Here is a 19,962-nt window from a genome sequence, read left to right on the forward strand (position 1 = left end):
ATATTAAAACTTTTACAGTACAAGCTGATTGCGGCCCTTGAAATTGAGAAAATAAATGCAATGTTGGTGGGACACAATAGACGGCTAATTACCGTAGATGTAGCCATAACAGCCATACAGAAACAGTACTGGGCATCAGTAGAGAAGACAGCTCTGAAATACACATTTTCCAAGGGTTCCATATTGACACAACACAAGGGATTTGGTAAGCTTTATTTTTCCACGTGGATAACTTGTTCCATTTATTTATACCTTATGTTTTACTGTCTGCAGAATATGATCTGGAGCCGTGGGATGATCCTGGTGTTCCTGCCTTCAGTAGGAGATTTGGTTTTCATTTTGGTGTTGGAGATTCCTTGATCTTTTCTTGTTTCCCTGGATATCGCCTGGAAGGTGCTAATGAACTTACCTGCCTGGGAGGTGGTCGGCGTGTGTGGAGTGCACCTCTGCCCAGGTGTGTGGTAGGTGCTCACGTGCTTTCGTTTCATTCATCAAATCCTTAATAGCACCTGGCGTGGGTCAGAATACTGGGCAGAGAACAGAGTTCTTGGGTTGAAAGGACCGATCCCCAAGCTGTACAAACTTGAAAGTTGGTGCAAGATCCAAGTGATGCACGTCTCTTCTACTAGTGAGAGAACAAAAGTAATAAAGAGGAATAGTTAGAGCTACGACAGAAACTAAGATCAGAATGTTTTCTGAGATAAAATGTAAATCTAACTATTAAGCTGTATGTTTGCCATAGTTAAGATACAAAGTTCATACTTTGTCTTTCAGTGTCAAGCAAGACTCTTTAGAGCTTTCAGGTGAAAACAGCCTTTTCTAGAGTCCCTGGGCTGATTTTAAGGGTCCTTTTTTCCTACTGTGTTTTCATTCTTTTAACTGGCTTGGTTTGATTTGGCTTGTTTTGTTTACATTTTAAAGCCTGTAATACAGCATCGTGAACTACAATATTTAAAAATAATGTATTGTTGTTAAAAGTCAGCTCTGGGTCAGCGAATAGTTCTTTTCTGGGAAAAACCCTGGGGCTGGAAAAAATACCAAGTTTTATGAATCAAGTTTTGGTAGCCCTATTTTTATCCTTTTTGTTATCTTAAGAGACGCTTTATGTAGATCAGTGTGAAAATTCAATTTGAAGTTTTAAGTTTCCTTATAGTGAAGGTGGGAAGGAAAAAAAAAATAAGACCCCTCTCTATAAGTCTAAATCTCTTTGAGTATTGACTTTATTAATCTAGACATTCCTAACTTTGTTGTTATACCTGTTCTTTTTAAGAAGACTGAATTACACCATGAAATAAGCAAACCTTTAAGGATCGCCTATGGGATTAGAAAGTTACAGTCAAAAGAACAGCATTTTCTCCATCTTTACCCACAAAATTGTTGATAATAAACACCCCAAATGGAATTTGTAATTTATTGAGGTCACGCAAGCTTGGCCGCTGTCTGTGCTCCATCGCCCCTACGGTCCCTCAGGCTCCTGGTGGGTTAAGTTAAGCAGCGCTTTGCCGTCTCTTCCGCCTGCTCCTAACGTGTTGTCTTTGAAATCTGCTAGTCCTTTCAATTAATTAATGCTGCTAGAAACTTGCTCTATGCCATCAAATCGTGGAAGTTCGCTATGTACTGCATGAAGAAGTAGGTTTTTTCCATCTCTTTGAAATCACCATTCTTAACTGATTAATGAAACATCAAGTTTCATTAAGTAGCCCTTTGCTCTAACAATACTGGTTTGATGAATAGGTTTGCAAGCTCTCCAGTAACTTCATGATTTCTCTTCATATCTCTTCTTGGCCTTCTCTTATCCAAACCGAATCTCTGCTTCTAAAACATAAACCCCTCAACAATTGCCCGTGTCTGTGATTTCTACAGCTCTGCTCTGTTCTTCCACACTTGCACAGACAGAAGACTCAAGAAATAGGCACTAAAAGGCAATAAATGGGGGCAAAGAAATGCCCACCGTTTTGTTTTTAAACCTCGTTCCTCTACAAACTCTCATATTTCAGGGCTAAATCATCTTTAGGACTAATTGTCAATTTTGTTTATACACGTGTGAATTGATGTTTTCTCCTTCATACAAGGTCATATGTTTTTCTTCTTCAATAATGTATCAGAAGTCACTATTGCATTCCTTTTCCATTTTGTTTTTTAAATTTTTTTGCAAAGAAAGCAGCCTTTTACATATCAGTTAGGAAACAGGAAAAGGTCTTAGCGGACTACAGCGCCTAGTTTTTCAGCAAGAAGAACGAGTTCACTCTCGACTAACATAACATAACCCTCCCCTCCCTTTTAGGAGAGCTGTGGAGTTCTGAAGTTTTCTTTCTTACCTATTTGTATCCTAAATACGAGCAGAATATGTTCTAAACCCCAGTTTTCTGTCTTGTGTCTGCACAGGGGAAAGTCCCAAGGTGACCTTGCAGGCAACTTGCAAGGGATGCACTAAGGTTGAAGAATATTTATAAAACCTCTGCTGAAATGCAGGGCATTTTCCCACCCGAGTAGCTTACTCTGTTTTGAAAGAAAATAGGTCCATATGTAGTTGCGCATTGGGTGCGGGTGCCCAACCTTCCGCTGGGGTGGCTGAGCCCCATAGCCAAGGTGGTGGTGCCGTGGGAAAAGTGGGTTTGTAAAAGGGCAAGAAAAGCTGTGCAACAGGGTATGAGAAAGTGGAGTGAAGGAGAGAAGCGTGAGGAAAAAATCTTGATAACGCCAAGGTCAACTCAACATGAATGTCTTATGATTCGCTAAGAATTCCATAAGGATGTAATTAAGAGATTTTGGAATATAGACAGGAATTATCCCTCAAACCATAAAAGCAGTATGCTTTTAAAATACATTTCCCTTTGGGATGATTTTATGCCATTAAAATCTCTGCAATCAAAGAAAATGGAAAAGTTTATGTGTAAGTAATTTCTCTTTACTGTCAGAAGGAGAAACTGGCATGGAAGAAAATCTAGCCAGCCGTTCCCTCTCCTTCAGGTGAGTGTGCGTTCTTACATTCCCACGGCGGATGCAGATAAATTGGCACCGTTACTGCAGTTCTTCGCCTCGGGAATAATTGTAGCACCGTCCTCTTGCCTACGTATTTCAATCCCAGCAGCAGAGCGAGCACTTCCCTTTCCGTTCATCCAAAATGTTGAGGTGAGGTGGGGTGTCCCTGACTGCTCTGGCTACATTTATCCCTGTGCTCTCAGCAGTGCTGTGATCTTTTCTCGCTGCCGTCGAGGCTTCCAGGGTTGGACTCCATCCATCACATTAAACTCTCCAGTCTTGCGAAACAAGGTGGCTCATTCAGTGTCTCTCAGAAACAGTCCCTGACCTATGCAGCTCCTGGGCTAACGCTTTCTCAAGAAAGATTTGTGAGAGTGTTAGTAAGTCTGCATTAAGTGTGTGGCAAGGATGTACTGACGATAAACCCTGTGTAGACAATCAAGGTGTGGTGGCTGGACACGGACTCTGGCACCGTTTGCTTGCTTTGAAAACCACAAACCGCCTCAGCTGTATATATTCAACCAGGTTTTCTGTAGGCACGAGGGGTCGTACTGGGGCTAGATATTGGGGCCGTGGGGCGTAAAGGATAACAGAACATTTGCAAGGGCGTTTCTGACCTCAGTGAGAATGTGAAGGGGGGTCAGAACTGATGTTTTCAAGGAGAATTCATGCAGGTTAATGACTGAGTGGCAGGCAAAGTTTTCTGCAGCTGTGGCAAAGTCTGAACTTGAATTAGCAGGGAAGAAATTTGAACTCGAGTAAAGAAATAGAAACAGAATCACCATTTTGAGGCATGTGGCAAAACTGAGTACCTGGATTATCTGTTTATTTTGAACCTTATCCTTTCTCATCACTAACACTTCAGTGCTTCCACTTGAAATTTCATAATTCTTTAAAGCGGCCACTTACAGTGGAATCTTTATAATGCAATCGCTGTGAATTTGTCACAGGTAAGAGGAAAACCAGGATGTTATTCCATGTCTTTCATCTCTTTGGCCATATAGACCTTCTCTTTGTGGTCATGACAGAGAAAATAGTAATCGTAACATGTGAATGTCAGATGGATCCTCCTAAATGAGTTAAAAATGTGCGCGACGTACGATCTAATAGTGATAATGTCTAGATTAATATGTTCAATGTGTTCTCTAATTCTCTCGGCAGTCACATAAGGCAGAACAGAACGCTGCCTACAAGCTGTCTGTTGGGAATGTCCCTTGGCCCACGTTAATTACCAAGCCCTGATCAAGAATTAGTAGGGAAAAAGCTTTTTCTTTCCCAGGGGTGATTCAAGCTATTATCAGTTTAGATGGTGGAGATTCAATGCAATATTATTTCAATTACTAGACTAGACATGTACTTCCTTATCTCTGTGATGTTAACAACAACTGGACGAGTGTCCCCAGTTAAAAAATGTCACTTTTTTTGCGTCTACTTTCACGTGATACATCTTATCTCATTTTTACTTCATAAACCAATGTTTTTATTTGTGTCTGGATTCACCTTGAGAGATGCAGTGTTAGAAAACTGTTGGAACAGGATGTCTGAGGAACAGTGTTAGGCATCAGCTGATTTGGGGGGTTTGTCTTTTTTATGTTAAGGTGAATAAAAATCACATTTTTAACATAGTTGTGATTTTTTTATTAATGACTATTAAAAATAGATTACTCCATCTCTCAATCCAAGTAAATTTTCTCTGTGGTTTTGCATAATATGTGCGACCAGAATGTTACTAAAAAATAAATCTTGTGATGGACAAATGTTTATTTATTTTGTACAATGGATTTACAGTTCTGATAAATGAAGTGTGATCGATCCATGAAAGATCTGTAGTTCTGGCCCACAACAATTGTAGAAGCTTGGAAGCATTTTTTCAGATGCTCTTAGCACAGCTTAAAGTCATATTTCTGCCGGCAGGTAGACACTAAATATGCGTTACTGCTGGCACAAATCTTAAATGCAAGTGATTGTCTCTTCTGAGAGCTCATCCATGTGGCCTGGTACAAGACAATCTTTCCTTCGTGATAAAGACAGAATGCATTGTTCTATTAATGGCCAGCATCATCTATTATCTTGCAAAAGATTCTTTTATGGAAGGTAACTTTTTATATTTGTTTACGATTATTAAACTAAATTTAGGCATTTACCTTAAAAAATCTCTGTGCGCGCTGGCTTCATTAGTTCATTTTGCTAATGCCAGCACTTGAAATGAATGACATTCACCTCTCTTGAGGGTGAGCTGGTATTTTCTCCACTGAGAAACTAGCTCTGCTTCTCACTGTTGGTCGTCGTCCATAAATGTGGTTGCAGTGCTCTGCAAAAGATGCGTTGGACGTTCACATGGAAAGAAGTGTCTGCGACTCAAATGCAGCAATTTAGGTTGTTAAATGGGTCACTGCCTGCTTCTGGCTGGAATCAGTGTGAATCCTCACGGTACCACAAGGTCTGGGAATGGAGAGAGGAAGATCCAGAGCTTAAGATACTTACGGTGATTGTGTCTTTGATACTAGTTATCTGCAGTCACTCGGATGTATGAGATCAGGGTAAATTATCTTTTACTTCGTATTAGAAGAAAGCTGTTTGGATTCATTGTTTGCTTTTACTTAGCATTCCCGTGATGCATGGTATATGCCTGGAATTATGAAACACACTTCATATTTGTTTATTTTTCCATGATAAAGTACAGGTGATTTAGTTAATTTAAAGAAGTTATCTTTTTTTTTTTTTTTAATTAATTTTGATTGAAAAAAACAAAAACCAAACCCGAACAAGCAGAAGAACCCATAGAAGACTGTTTCGGTACTTTATGGTTTTCAAGGTTTTGCGATAAGCCAAACTAAATTTTCAAGCCCTAGCCAATTCTTTGTGCTTGTCCTGTACTGGTGAACGATGTAAAGAAACTCTTATTCATTCTGTGACTGGAGGTTAATAGTGTTGATTTTGTCTCTCATTGAAAGTTTTTAATAACATAAGTAAAGAAGATCATCTCTACACTTAGGCTGGAAATAGACTCAAACCTTTATGAAGACCTTTCTTTCTTTATTAAAACCTTTAGTAAGACAAAAAGTTGCTGCAGGTTTAGAACCTGAAATAAGAGGTGACAGATTGACTTTAATACGTCTCCCTCAGCTCTGATGTTAATCTCTCTGGACACTAGAAAACTGAGCAGTTACTTCCTTCAGTGGTGATTTCAGAGGTCATGCTGCTGTCAGCCTTTGTGACTAATCATGAAAAATAATCTGATTTTATGAAACCTCAGAAGGTGGGCTTGCTTATAAATAGTAATTCCATTCAAAATGACCTCACAAAACTGAAAAGGAAAAAAGACTGAAAACCATCTTAACAGTGACAGAATATTTTATATTTCACTGAACTGCTTAACCAAGCCGTATGTACCTGGCACAATGGAAACAGTGATGCTTTTGGAGAAACTATTGGCCGTACAGAGCTGCCTTTGGAAGTGTTGTATAAGGATAAACTCATGTTTTTCAGATATTTAGATAAGATGTCCAGTTCAATGCTATTATTTGTTTTCCACAAGGTGTATGATGGAAAAGACAGTTCTGCGCACTCTCTGGGAGCCTTCACCAAAAATGACTTGATGGGAGTTATCCTGAATAGCACCTCTAACCGTTTGTGGATGGAGTTTAACACCAACAGACCTGATACTGCCCAAGGATCTCGGCTCACCTACACAAGTAAGTAGCTCACAAAAATGTTCTGATCGACCGTTAAGTGGGGAAATGTGTATTTCCAGCTGCAGTGATTTCTCATGGAATGGTAAAGATAATATCCTCGAACGTACTGAAGTTCAGAGCCTGAATTTTACTTGTCTATATGTCTTGATACTTTTCAGTAATTAGAGAGCATTACTAAAGGAAAAATTGTAACCTTTCAAATATAGAAGGCATTGTTATTTTGAGGATTTAGCAGTGGGGTTTCAATGAGAGTGAATTGTGACATCTGTGGGTTGAATGTATTAGTGTTGGACTGTAGCAGATTCAGAGCCAGATATTAGAACTGGAGCATTTAATTCCTGCCGACAAATTTAAAAATATAAAAGAACAAATGAGAATAAAAAGAATGCCGTGTGCTTGAGTGAACACTCTACATGTCTGCTTGTCAGGGTCAAGGTGAAGTGCGCTGGAAGAAGAGCTGAGTAAATAAGTTTTGGCAAACGGTCACTTCTCCAACAGCTTGGATGTAATTAATTGAAGTACTTAAGCTGGCAAGACAGTGGGTCTTTTAGAAAGGAAAACTATGGGGAGAGCTAGTTTGTTTCCAACACACAGAATGAAATTCTGTCCACCTTTCAAGGAATCTTCAAGTTCCCTTTGCCTTCAATTTGTCGTCTTTTATGTCAGTTTCCGTGAACCTCTACTAAATCCTTCAGAGCAGAGCAGCACATCATAATGTGACATAGAAATGGAATCACGGCTGTTTCTAATGCATCTGCTGATTTCCCTTTGGATTGGAGCCAGCTGTGGAATAAGCAGAAATATTTTAATAATGTGGAATAAGCGGAAATAATAAGCAGTGTGCCCAGGTGGCCAAGAAGGCCAGTGGCATCTTGGCGTGGATCAGACACGGCGTGGCCAGCAGGTCCAGGGAGGTTCTTCTCCCTCTGGACTCGGCACTGGTGAGACCGCTCCTCGAATCCTGGGGTCAGTTCTGGGCCCCTCACCACAAGAAGGATGTTGAGGCTCTGGAGCGAGTCCAGAGAAGAGCAACAAAGCTGGGGAAGGGGCTGGAGAACAGGCCTTATGAGGAGCGGCTGAGAGAGCTGGGGGTGTTCAGCCTGGAGAAGAGGAGGCTGAGGGGAGACCTCATTGCTCTCTACAACTCCCTGAAAGGAGGTTGTGGAGAGGAGGGAGCTGGGCTCTTCTCCCAAGTGACAGGGGACAGGACAAGAGGGAATGGCCTCAAGCTCCGCCAGGGGAGGTTTAGGCTGGACATTAGGAAAAAATTTTTCACGGAAAGGGTCATTGGGCACTGGAACAGGCTGCCCAGGGAGGGGGTTGAGTCCCCTTCCCTGGAGGGGTTTAAGGCACGGGTGGACGAGGTGCTGAAGGACATGGTTTAGTGTTTGATAGGAATGGTTGGACTCAATGATCCATTGGGTCGCTTCCAACCTGGTTATTCTATGATTCTAGGATTCTAACTAGGAACTTAAGATTTCCTCAGGCTTTTAGAATTTAGAAGAATAATTTGTGAAACTGAGTACAGATTCTCTGAATCCCAATGTATGCACAGTGGTAGGGAACTAAAAATACAATCGATCTGCATAATTTTTACAGTTTTTAGCTTCTAATACTCACAGAGCTCCATGAATAAACACAATAATAATAACAATAACGATAGCAACAACAAGAGTAAGAGTAACACTACCCTAATTTTTTAAAGCTATTTCAGATTTACTACTGCAAATTTCCCCTAAGTTTCTTATTCAAGAAGGGTAAGAAGAAAGGGTAGTTCTTGAAGGTGATCTGAATTAATTCTGTTTCAAACTGATGTGTAGCTATTTATGATTAAACAACATACTGCAACAACACTGTAAGGGTCAAAATACACTGTGCGAGTCTTCAGACCCCATATGAAAAAACTGTCTATGTTGAAGTGAAAATAAAAGTTGAAGACAATAATAAAAAATTTAAATCATATATCTAAATACTAATATCTATCAAAGCTATCATATAATTTTGAAAAGATCCTGACAACGTAATTTGGTGATTGGTTTTTAAAAAAATAAATTATTTAAATATTTCTATAAAGGCTTCTAGGAAAAAATACTAATTTAAGATGTTGAAGATATTCTCAATTTTTAAATGCTCATTTCTTAAGTGTTTGAACAGAGAGATAACCAGGCACATTGAAGTCCAAATTGTAGTGGCAAACTGAGCTTAGTGAGATATTAACAGGTGAGCATTAAAATTCTGCATAATACCATATCTTTGTTGTAAAACATCTTCTTAAAGTTGCATAAAATACTTTTTTCCCTTTTCTTGTAAAAATCTGTATAATCAAATACCATTAGAAATAATTATTAGCATTGTGCAGGGCTTATATGAAAAGCTGTAAATTCTTTAATTTGTGATCACGCTGCTGTAGCTAAAATGACGTCAACATAAACTTGATAATTCTAATCTTTGTTGGAATGGAAACAGATGTCTAATACAAGAGCAATTGGTGAAATGCAAATATGAACACAGAATATTCTCAGTGTTTATATTAACTTTGCTAAGTCGTGAATCATTTAGTTTGTAAGCGACCCCTGGAAGTCATCTGGCCAAACTATCTCACGCGGAGCAGGTACAACTAGATTACAAAGTCTGTCTTACCTGAAGTGGTTACGTTAAACTATTACAAAAGTAGTGCCTAAAGGCAGGATACCGCCTCCCTCAATATTTTGTCGCATAATCGTAAATTCAGTTCAGGAACTGTATTTTTATTGGCCTAATTAAAAGAACATGGATTAAAAGCAATTATGCTGAAAACACAGTCTCTAACCAACTTAAGATAAATAAATACAAAATGTTTCAAAGCTTAAGTGAACATAGAACTTTAGAAGATAATTTTTCAGTGGATGTCTTTGAAACAGCAACCAAGAGATACACTTAGCATGTCCGGGGGAGTCAAAGTCATAACTGAAAACAAAGAAAGCAAGTAAAAATGACCAAGCGTGTTTCTCAATTGTCTGAATTCTGCTCAAACTCAGGGTACTGCACAGAAACACCCGAACCATCTGCATCAGGATTCTTCTACCTCATTTTTAGAGAAAAAAAAAAGAATAAAAATTATAAGTAAAAAGAACCTTGTTTCAGAAATCAGTACTGAGGATGGAATCCAGCACAAATCTAAATACTCGGCTAGTGTTATGTGAAAGTAGAAAGTAAACCCTGCACATTGCCTGAAGTTACAGGATCTGCGAGAGGTCCCCAGTTTTCTGAAGCAGCAGCTGGAGGCCAGGGAGGATTCCTTAGGGAATTTCATACGGTGAAATAGAGGAAATAAGGTCTGGAACACCTGTTTGTGTCCAAAGGTGCCTTAGGTATCTAGGTAGCTTAGGCAGCGATGGCTCAGTAGATGCCCACAATTAAATGACTACTGCTAATTGATATGGTTTAAAGTATCAGAGACATATCGATGGGCTGGTGGATAGAACAGGATCTACAGGAACCTACTCCTGTCTGTGTCCACACCTGGAGGGAAAGCAGAAGAACTTAATCTCAAAAGAAACTACGGACAGGAACTCTGGTGGGTGACTGAGCCTTGAGACTGACTCTAGACAGCTATCTGCACGTATTTAGTCTTCTAATTGATCACATTCGGATCATTAATTTTTATATATGGCAACAAGCCGGATGCATTTTTAAACTGTATGTGGTGTGTCAAGTGCCAAACCACCCCCCAACCTCCAACCTCACATCTTCCCTCGCTCTTCATGGAACTAAAGTGTGCAGAACGGACAAGGGAGATCAGGGATGACTTTCTGCACTAGTAGAGTGTTTGCTGGAGGAGCTGAACTTCCTCTGTGCCCCCGGCGCGCTAATTAACCCCCTAAATTAGCTCTCGGGGCCGCGGGGGGCAGCTGCCCCGTTCTTGGCCCGGGGGGGCTCGAGCCGCGACGGTTCCCAACGGCTTTTGAGTCTCTAGCTCCTGGCTGACCAGCCCGACGCTTCGACTCTCCGTGCGCGGCTTGTGCTCCCGTTGCGGTTTGTGCTCGGCTCCGGCCCAGCTCGTTTTGCAGTTGGTGCTGCGGCTCCTGGCCGGGTCCCTCCCGGCGCCCGCTCCGCTCGGGGGCGGCTCCCGCAGCTCCAGATGCGGGGCAGGAAGCGGCGCGCGCCGCGAGGCGCCGGGTGAGCGTCTGTGCCGGGGGCTGGGGGGGAGGGCAGGGGCTCGGGCTGCCCGGGGCCGGCCTCGGGGGGGGTCGGTGGGGTAAGGGGTGACATTGTGCCTAAACACACCAAAGGGTTCTGCAAACCATCCCTGCTGTACGTCCTCGTGTTCTCGAACACATAAATCCAGGAGCAAGCTTTGCGCTCTGTACCCAAAGGAGTTTTACAGGGTTCTATCCTTGCTTCCCACTGGTGCAACTCTGGGACGTGCGCTTTGTAAGAGAGAGTGATTTTGAGAGCTCATTGACGGGCGCTGGCTTAGCAGGGAGTTCTTTCAGGGGGCAGGTGCAGGCAGGAGTCGCTTTCCCACTTTATAGTTCTGTCGTACTTAGAGTTTTCTTTGCCGCCCACCTCTGTGGCGCGGTGACCTCTGGCACGCTGCTTTCCTTGAGGAAAGAGGAAAGCTTCCCACGTGAACCTCACAACTGGCGATAGGAGCAAATACAGAACCTTAAGAAGCCTTAAGAGAAGGAGAAAAAGAGGCCTGATATGCTTTAGTGCGTTAAGCGGCTCCCCGTGAGCAGAGGGTGTGGATGGGAGAGCCTCGGTGTGGCAGCAGTGAGGGTGTGTCTGGGATGCTCAGGGGCACACGGAGAGGGGAGAGCTGGGCCATACGGAACCTTGCTTTGGCAGCGGCGCTGTGGAGGGCAGTCAGCCTCCTGGAAGCTCATGTGCAGTTGTGAAACTGTCTGTGTTCTTTCCTCAGCGCTCCGCCGGACCCCGACGAGCCACCGGCAAAGAAGGCAAGAAGAGGTACTGCATGTGACACGAGGGTTGAATGTGCCCCATTTTCCTTAGGTTCCTGTACTGCAGGGAACTCTGGCTTTTGTACTTCGGTGTTATCACTGAAACAGTAGCTTTTAGAGCGCTTCTTTCCTTGTGGCTACCTGTGTAGCCAGTTCCAGTCCCACTGGGTAACCTGGGCCAGGGCCTCCCCTCCCTCACAGCAAAACATTTCTCCCTAAGATCTCATTTCAATCTCCCCTCTTTCAGCTTAAAGCTGTTCCCCCTCGTCCTATGCCTGCCTTCCCTGATCAAGAGCCCCTCCCCAGCTGATGTCACCGCCGACTGCTGTTGTGGAAGGGTGTGTGACTTGCAGTGGGTTACGCTGCGTTAGGTGGAATAAGGAGATGGGCTCTAACGCACGTAGAAATCCTAATCCTCTTTTAAATCATGTTGTTATGTTGCCTGCTTTTGTTTTTTAGATGACGCTGTCTTTGAGCGTCAAGAGGAAGTTGACGAAGGTGTTGCTGCGGAGGGGTTGCCATCCAAGGCAACAGATGAAGGCCAGCAGGCTTCAGTCAGCGACGCCACTGCCATTGCAGAGCCCGCAGCAGAGGTGAGCAAGGGTTTGGGGCATAGGTAGGATCCGTGCAAGAGGAAAGAGGAGGCAGCTCTGCCTAATGTATCGTGAAGCTGGGCCTGCTCTGAGCCTGTATGGCTGTAGGTTCTTTCCCGTTTGTAGCCGGCAGCTCTTGCGTGCGGGGTTTGCTTTAGTCAGGTTTGCCTGCTCTGCTCTAGCACTTGCAGCTTGTAGTTAGCTAAGTAAAATACATTACAGTACAAGAACAACTGGAGGATGCTTCCTCTGATTAAACCTCTTTCTGCTGGGTGGTTATCCACCAGTCTGGGAGAGGAGTCCTGTAGGACTTTGGATTTGTAAAACTGAGTCATGAACTGCTTGGCTCTAGTCTGGTTCAAAGGTGTAGCGTTGCTTTGCTTATTGCCCCATGAGAGGAATAAACTGTCACCCTCTAATTGTTTGTTCCTGAAAGAGTCGTTAACTCCTATTTATATAAAACATACTTCAAGGGCTAAACTGCCTAAACACTTTGGCGTGTTTAGGAGGAGACCTCGGCAGTAAGAATCCTAGAATGGTTTGGGTTGGAAGGGACCTTAAAGCTCGTCCAGCTGCAACCACCTGCCATGGGCAGGGACACCTCCCACTGCATCAAAGCCCCATCCAGCCTGGCCCTGAACACCCCCGGGGAGGGGACAGCCACAAGCTTGTGTTCTTTTAATCACTACACGTATGGGAGCTGTTATTAAAAAAAAAAATCAAACTACCAAAACCCAAAAGGCGTATTTGTTAGAGATCCCACAGAGGTTTTCTGAGTGCATAATGAGTTTGTGGTGGTTGGTTTGCTCAGGGAAAGCGGGGATGTTGTGTGAGAAGTAGTGCTATCGCCAAGGGTTGCCCGCTGCCGTTTGTTTCTGGACTATGACAAGCGCACAGCGCTGTGCTCTTTCTCTTCTCCCCACTTACCGTGTTGGGCACAGCTTAAAATTTTTGCACTCTGACTTAGTCTTCCTGCAAAGCTGGGCTGCGGTATCTTTAGTCCTGGCTTGCTTTGTGAGGTTGGCTGTACACTTCTGACTTTCACCTCTGCTTGGGATTGAGATCACACAGTTTTAATCGTGGAAATCGGAGCTGTTAATCTCGATTTGATATGCACATGCAGAGGCTCGGCTGGGGTTCTTAATGCCAAATTGACTTCGTGCCTCTCCTTCCTCTGCTTAGCTTTGAGGGCAGCGCTGCACGGCTGGAATGCACTCCCCAATAAAAAGTAGCTTTGCAGTTTGCTGGCTGGATGTGTGTACAAATCCCTTCCAGTTTTATACGTCTGCAAGATTTTCTGCACTATCACCTAGCAAAAATGTGTGTTTCCTGGCTCACTTAATGTCCTTTGCCCAACAGAAACAGAATGGGGCCCGAAACTAACGCTCGGGGTCTGCCCGCTGAGGCGCAGGTGCCCCGTTCCCACACCTGGGGGGTCTCGGGTGCGCAGAGGGGGGGTGGGGTGCAGTTTCTGATCAGCTTCTACTCAGCTTCTGTTGCAGGTTGTGTGGCAGCTTCTTCTCAGTTTCTGCTACGCTTGGGCGGCAGCTCTTTTGTTAGTGGTCCCGAGGCGGGGTAGGAAGCGCCCACGGAGCGCTGGGTAAGTGCGGGGACCGTCCAGGCTGCAGCTCCGCAGCTCCTGCCGGAATGGGGCTGGGCCGGGAGGGGACTGGGAGGAAAAAGGAGCGGAGCGGGCGGCAGGTCGGGGCGAGGCCGTGCCCGCCGAGCCACTAGCCGTGCTCCGGGGGCGGCGGGAGAATTTGTACCAGTGGCTGCTGGGGGAGAGGGATAGTTTCAGGCTTGCCTAGGACAAGCTTCTGGAAGTGTTAGAGGTGTAAAACAGACCAAAGGATTCTTCAAACAATCCTTGCTGTACGTCCTCATGTTCTTGAACAAATAAATCCAGGAGCAAGCTTTGCGCTCTGTACCGAAAGGAGTTTTACAGGGTTCTATCCTTGCTTCCCACTGGTGCAACTCTGGGACGTGCGCTTTGTAAGAGAGAGTGATTTTGAGAGCTCATTGATGGGCACTGGCTTAGCAGGGAGTTCTTTCAGGGGGCAGGTGCAGGCAGGAGTCGCTTTCCCACTTTATAGTTCTGTCGTACTTAGAGTTTTCTTTGCCGCCCACCTCTGTGGCGCGGTGACCTCTGGCACGCTGCTTTCCTTGAGGAAAGAGGAAAGCTTCCCGCGTGAACCTCACAACTGGCGATAGGAGCAAATACAGAACCTTAAGAAGCCTTAAGAGAAGGAGAAAAAGAGGCCTGATATGCTTTAGTGCGTTAAGCGGCTCCCCGTGAGCAGAGGGTGTGGATGGGAGAGCCTCGGTGTGGCAGCAGTGTGGGTGTGTCTGGGATGCTCAGGGGCACACGGAGAGGGGAGAGCTGGGCCATACGGAACCTTGCTTTGGCAGCGGCGCTGTGGAGGGCAGTCAGCCTCCTGGAAGCTCATGTGCAGTTGTGAAACTGTCTGTGTTCTTTCCTCAGCGCTCCGCCGGACCCCGACGAGCCACCGGCAAAGAAGGCAAGAAGAGGTACTGCATGTGACACGAGGGTTGAATGTGCCCCATTTTCCTTAGGTTCCTGTACTGCAGGGAACTCTGGCTTATGTACTTCGGTGTTATCACTGAAACAGTAGCTTTTAGAGCGCTTCTTTCCTTGTGGCTACCTGTGTAGCCAGTTCCAGTCCCACTGGGTAACCTGGGCCAGGGCCTCCCCTCCCTCACAGCAAAACATTTCTCCCTAAGATCTCATTTCAATCTCCCCTCTTTCAGCTTAAAGCTGTTCCCCCTCGTCCTATGCCTGCCTTCCCTGATCAAGAGCCCCTCCCCAGCTGATGTCACCGCCGACTGCTGTTGTGGAAGGGTGTGTGACTTGCAGTGGGTTACGCTGCGTTAGGTGGAATAAGGAGATGGGCTCTAACGCACGTAGAAATCCTAATCCTCTTTTAAATCATGTTGTTATGTTGCCTGCTTTTGTTTTTTAGATGACGCTGTCTTTGAGCATCAGGAGGAAGTTTTGGAAGGAAACAAATGCCCGGAATCAGGCGAAATAGAAGACGACTTTCCTCCAATCACAGAGGTACCATAGCTGACGGTTTGTTAGACAGGACACGGTGCAAGTGTCGGCAGTAAAGCTGATTTTTAAGGATTTAATATGCTCACGTGCTCCTTCGGTTGAGCTCACCTAAGAGTTTGTGAGGCTTGTGCTAAAAGAACAAAACTTAGGCCAGGCTTAAGAACACAGCAGTGCTAACCTGATTATCTTGGTTAAGAGGCAGAGCCTCTTCAAAGGATTTTGTCCTGTCCTACTGTGGTGGTGGAACCTGAAAAATAAGCTTTGGCTGATCCATAGCGCTGCATTGCTTGGGGGGCAGCTGAGCACCTTGTGTGCATCCTTAGAGTCCCACAGAGCTGCGCGTGGGCCCTCAGGACCCTTCAGAGCCCTGTGTGCGTGCTGAGCGTTGCAGTGGCTGGAGGAGTTAACTTAGTTACACTCTTCAACGGGGAGTGGGAGTCCAGGTTCCCCTGCTCACCTGAATTTTGGCTGCTTTTATTCTTTGGAGTCGCGGTCGTGCTGATCTAATTGACCACGTCTGGTTTTGTCTGTTGAGGAGAAAGGCAGAGGCTAACTTGTCCTTTGCAAGGGTTTACAGAGTCTGCTCAGGAGAAGGAAAACCAGGTATTGTGCTGAATTTGCCAGCCCTGATTCAACCAAGAAGGGGACCTAGTGGTTTATTTGCACTCCTTACGCAGACTTAGATGGCAACATCGGTCTTGTAACCAGTCGGATGCAGAGGCTGGACTCGTGGTTGCACGACTCCAATGTAGCTGCCTCAGTTTCCCTTACTGAACCCTCAGTATGGCGGCTTCCTTTTGTGAAAACAAACTGGGGCAAAGTGGGCTTTGAAGTTGAAAGTTGGGGTGCTGGACCGACAACAAAGTGCTGTTACTAATTTAGCAAAAAAGCTGGTACCTGAGCTTCATTGCAGGCTTTCTTGCAGCTGAAAGCTTGTTCGCATGTTCATTACTCCATTTCATGAGTCCTTCCCCATTTAATTGTTTGGTTTAGGCCATGGAGAGAGAGGTCAAGGCTGCTTTTTGTCGTGGTGAGCAAACTGACATCATCATCAGCGCTTTCAGTATCAACATCTCTCGCCATGACATCTGCAGGCTGCAGGAAGGTTGCTGGCTCAATTCTCAGGTAAAACTGGCTGCAGCATGACGATATCCTCGTTTGGCGTGAAGCCTCACGGCCCTTGTTGCTGTATCATTCTTTTGGTAAGCTAGTGTCTTGTTTTACATCTCAAGCTTACTCTTTATGGTACAGATGGTTAATTTTTACATGAACCTGTTGATGGAAAGAAGCAAGAAAAAAGGATATCCAGCCGTTCACGCCTTGGATGTTTCATTCTATTCTGAACTGAGTTCTCAGGGCCACGCAGCAGCAAAGAGATGGACGACAGGGGTCGATCTCTTTGAGCATGATGTTGTCCTCGTCCCTGTCTACCAGAACTTCCATCTTACTCTTGCGGTGAGTCAAACTGGCTTTTCGTTTGGAATTGGATCGGGAGAGAAAACTGGTGAGAAAATCTGTATCGATTTTGATATGTGTGCAGCAGAAGTTTGTGCTTTGTCTGACAGTCCCCTTGTAATCACAGGTCATCGACATGAGAGAGAAGGCCATCAAATATTTTGACTCTGTGGCGGTTAGGAGCGGGGACAATATCTGTGAAACTCTGTTGTAAGTAACCGCTTGGGCGCTGCATTCACCTTGTGAATTATGAGAAGGCTTTTGGACCTTGTCCGAACTTGTCCCTGGGCCACAACTGCAAGTTTCCACGTTTCTTTTAGATAACGAAGCAGGAATCTTTGCCTTGCTGTGAGTCGTGTGACATTGGCTACTTAATCGTTTGACACAGGCCCCTCCAGTCAGGGCCTTGGGTACCTGGGCTCCGCCACCTTCCCACCACACACACACACAGCCTCGCTGCCAAATACACGGTAGCCTGGTGGCACTTGTACTGCCCCTGCTAGGGATGAAACACCCGGGCTTTAAGGAGCGAGCTTACGCTTTTGTGGAAGCCTCTGCTGGAATCGCTGGTCTCATTCCTGACCTGTAAACGTTACCTCTCAGCCTCTCATTATGTCTGTAAATTTAAGACTTGGATTTTTCCTCTGAAAGCCTTAAATCAGCCGCTGTAAGGATGCTCTGATGCTTTGCTGGCCTGCTGCTCAGCTCCCCGTGATCCTTCAGCAGCTCTGCTTTGTTGACCTACATTTTAGAGGCAAAGAGTGATTTTGTTTTGTTTTCAACAGGAAATACCTGGAAGAAGAAAGCTTGGAGAAAAGGCAACGGAAGCTAGCTTGTTCAGAGTGGACGATTCACAGCATGAGGGCAAATGTACGTGAGCACTACTGGGATGCGAAATGTGAACTCTCAACTCCTCCTCTTTAGAGGTCTTGACGCTCTCTAAGTCCAAGCTTTTAGAAAAGAGCTGTAAGCATCTCATGTTCTTTCGGTGCCACCTTAGGCCGCAGCTGACCCAGGAAACCATGGAATCGCAGCGTGGTTTGGGTCAGAAGGGACCTTAAATCCCATCCAGTTCCAGCCCCTGCCAGGGGCAGGGACACCTTCCACACCAGCTTACTCAAAGCACCATCCAACCTGGTCTTAACCATGCTGGGATGAAATCTTCCAGCATGACTTCTCCTTGCTGGCTGCATGCTTCATTTTTTCTGTTTAGTCTGCCATGCTCAGGTGAATCTGACTTTGCCCCCGCTTCCCGAGACAAACTTAATCTGTTTAGCTCTTGTTGGAGAACACAGGCTTTGGAAATGGGTTTGGAATTTGGGATAATTATTCTTGTTGGGAGCACAAGTCCAGGTGTGTGAAAAAGCAGAGGGTTGAGTGGGTGTTTCCCAGAGCTGGGTTCCAGGAAAGCTGGGGAGGGGCTTACCAAGGGCATGGAGCGATAGGCATGGATGGGGGAAGGGGGAAGATTTTTGTCCAAATGTCCAATCCAAATTCCTCACGGTGAGAGCAGTGAGGCCTTGGACCAGGTTGCCCAGAGCAGTGGTGGCTGCCCCGTCCCTGGGGGTGTTCAAGGCCAGGCTGGATGGGGATTGGAGCCCCTGATCCAGTGGGAGGTGTCCCTGCCCATGGCAGGGGTGGCACTGGATGGGCTTTGAGGCCCTTTCCAACCCAAACCATTCGATGATTGTGAGTTAGTAGCAAAGGGCACTGCCTAAAGACTCAATTTAGGAACCGCAACCACAAATAAACTTCTCAGGGAGGGCGTCTCTCTTAGGAGGCTGCTCTCCCTTCTCAGCGTAACAAGGACTTTGATTGTAACACCCAGGTGAAGGGAGTGAAGAGATGATGTGTGGTCATTCAGGTCTGTTCTTTGAGTTGTGTGATGGTGAATGGATTGTCCCGAGCGTCCGTTAGGATGGGTAACGTGCTGCTTCCAAACTGCCTCTCTTTTACGGTGTTGGAAAATTCTGCTTCTTTGCATTCCTTAGGAAATCCCTCAGCAGCAGAATGGAGATGACTGTGGAGTGTTTGTCTGCAAGTATGCAGACTATATTGCAAGAGGCAAACCATTAACATTTACACAGGTGAGTGGGAGTTAAAACTGGCTCCAGACGCCTTTGCTCAGATACAAGAGCCAGGGAAAGTTACAGAATCCTAGACTGTCCTGAGCTGGAAGGGACCCACAAGGCTTCTTGAGTCCAAGTCCTGTCCCTGCACAGGACACCCCAACATTCCCACGGTGGGGCTGAGGGCGTTGGCCAAACCCTTCTGGAACATCGTCAGGCTGTGACTGCTTCCCTGGGAGCTGTTCCAGGGCTCCGCCACCCTCTGGGGGAAGAACCTTCTCGTGCTCAACCTCACGCTCCCCTGGCATCTTCCTGCCATTCCATCGGGTCCGAGTTCCGCAGCAGCTGCCGATTGTGCCTGGAGCAGGGATGGAGGTTCTATCCCTCGCTCTGGGGTTGGTGCGTGGCTGGTGGGGTTGGAGCTCCACAGTGGCCTCGGAAGGGCAGAGCTGTGTTCTCCATCCTTACATCTGGTGTCTGCTTCCTACTTCCCTACACGAGATGCCGCAGCCGGTGGGTTTGGGATACCTGGCCCTTATGTCTTCTGGAGAAGTGGGTTTCCCACTCTTAGGTGTTTGTGCCTATTTTCTGCCTCGACTTACTGTGTTTAAAGGATTTTTCCTTTTCTTTCCAGAGTCACATGGCTTACTTCCGCAAGAGGATGGTGTGGGAAATAATACACCAACAGCTGCTGTGAGAGGTGCACGATGAGAGCAGCACTGTGATCACCTCAAGGTGACTGATAAGGCTTTTAGTTATTTTCCGAATACCTTATTTGGATAGGTAGTAGGCACACAAATTTTCCTCTTTAGGCTGTGCAGTAGTGGTTAAGGAGGGGTGGTGGTTTCCCGGTTATGGAGGCAGTAACTCTCGTTGCCGTTCGCTAAGGCACCTGACGGCACCCAGGCGGAAAGGTGGCTGTGATGCGGAAGAGCCGGCACTGTCAGCCTCTGTCACTGAGATGCAGCACACGGGGCCATGTTACCAACAAGGAGGACTCTCACCCGCGGTGCTGGCGACCCCTGCGTTAGCTGAGCTCATCTGGGCTCCCTGCTCGGCTCCTCGAGGGGACACAGATGAAAAAAAGGCAAGTAATCTCATAAATATTGATCAACGTTGTTCAGAAAAAAATTATCATTTATAAAAAGGTTA

This window comes from Phaenicophaeus curvirostris, chromosome 36 (genome assembly GCF_032191515.1).
Source record: "Phaenicophaeus curvirostris isolate KB17595 chromosome 36, BPBGC_Pcur_1.0, whole genome shotgun sequence".
Taxonomy (NCBI): domain Eukaryota; kingdom Metazoa; phylum Chordata; class Aves; order Cuculiformes; family Cuculidae; genus Phaenicophaeus; species Phaenicophaeus curvirostris.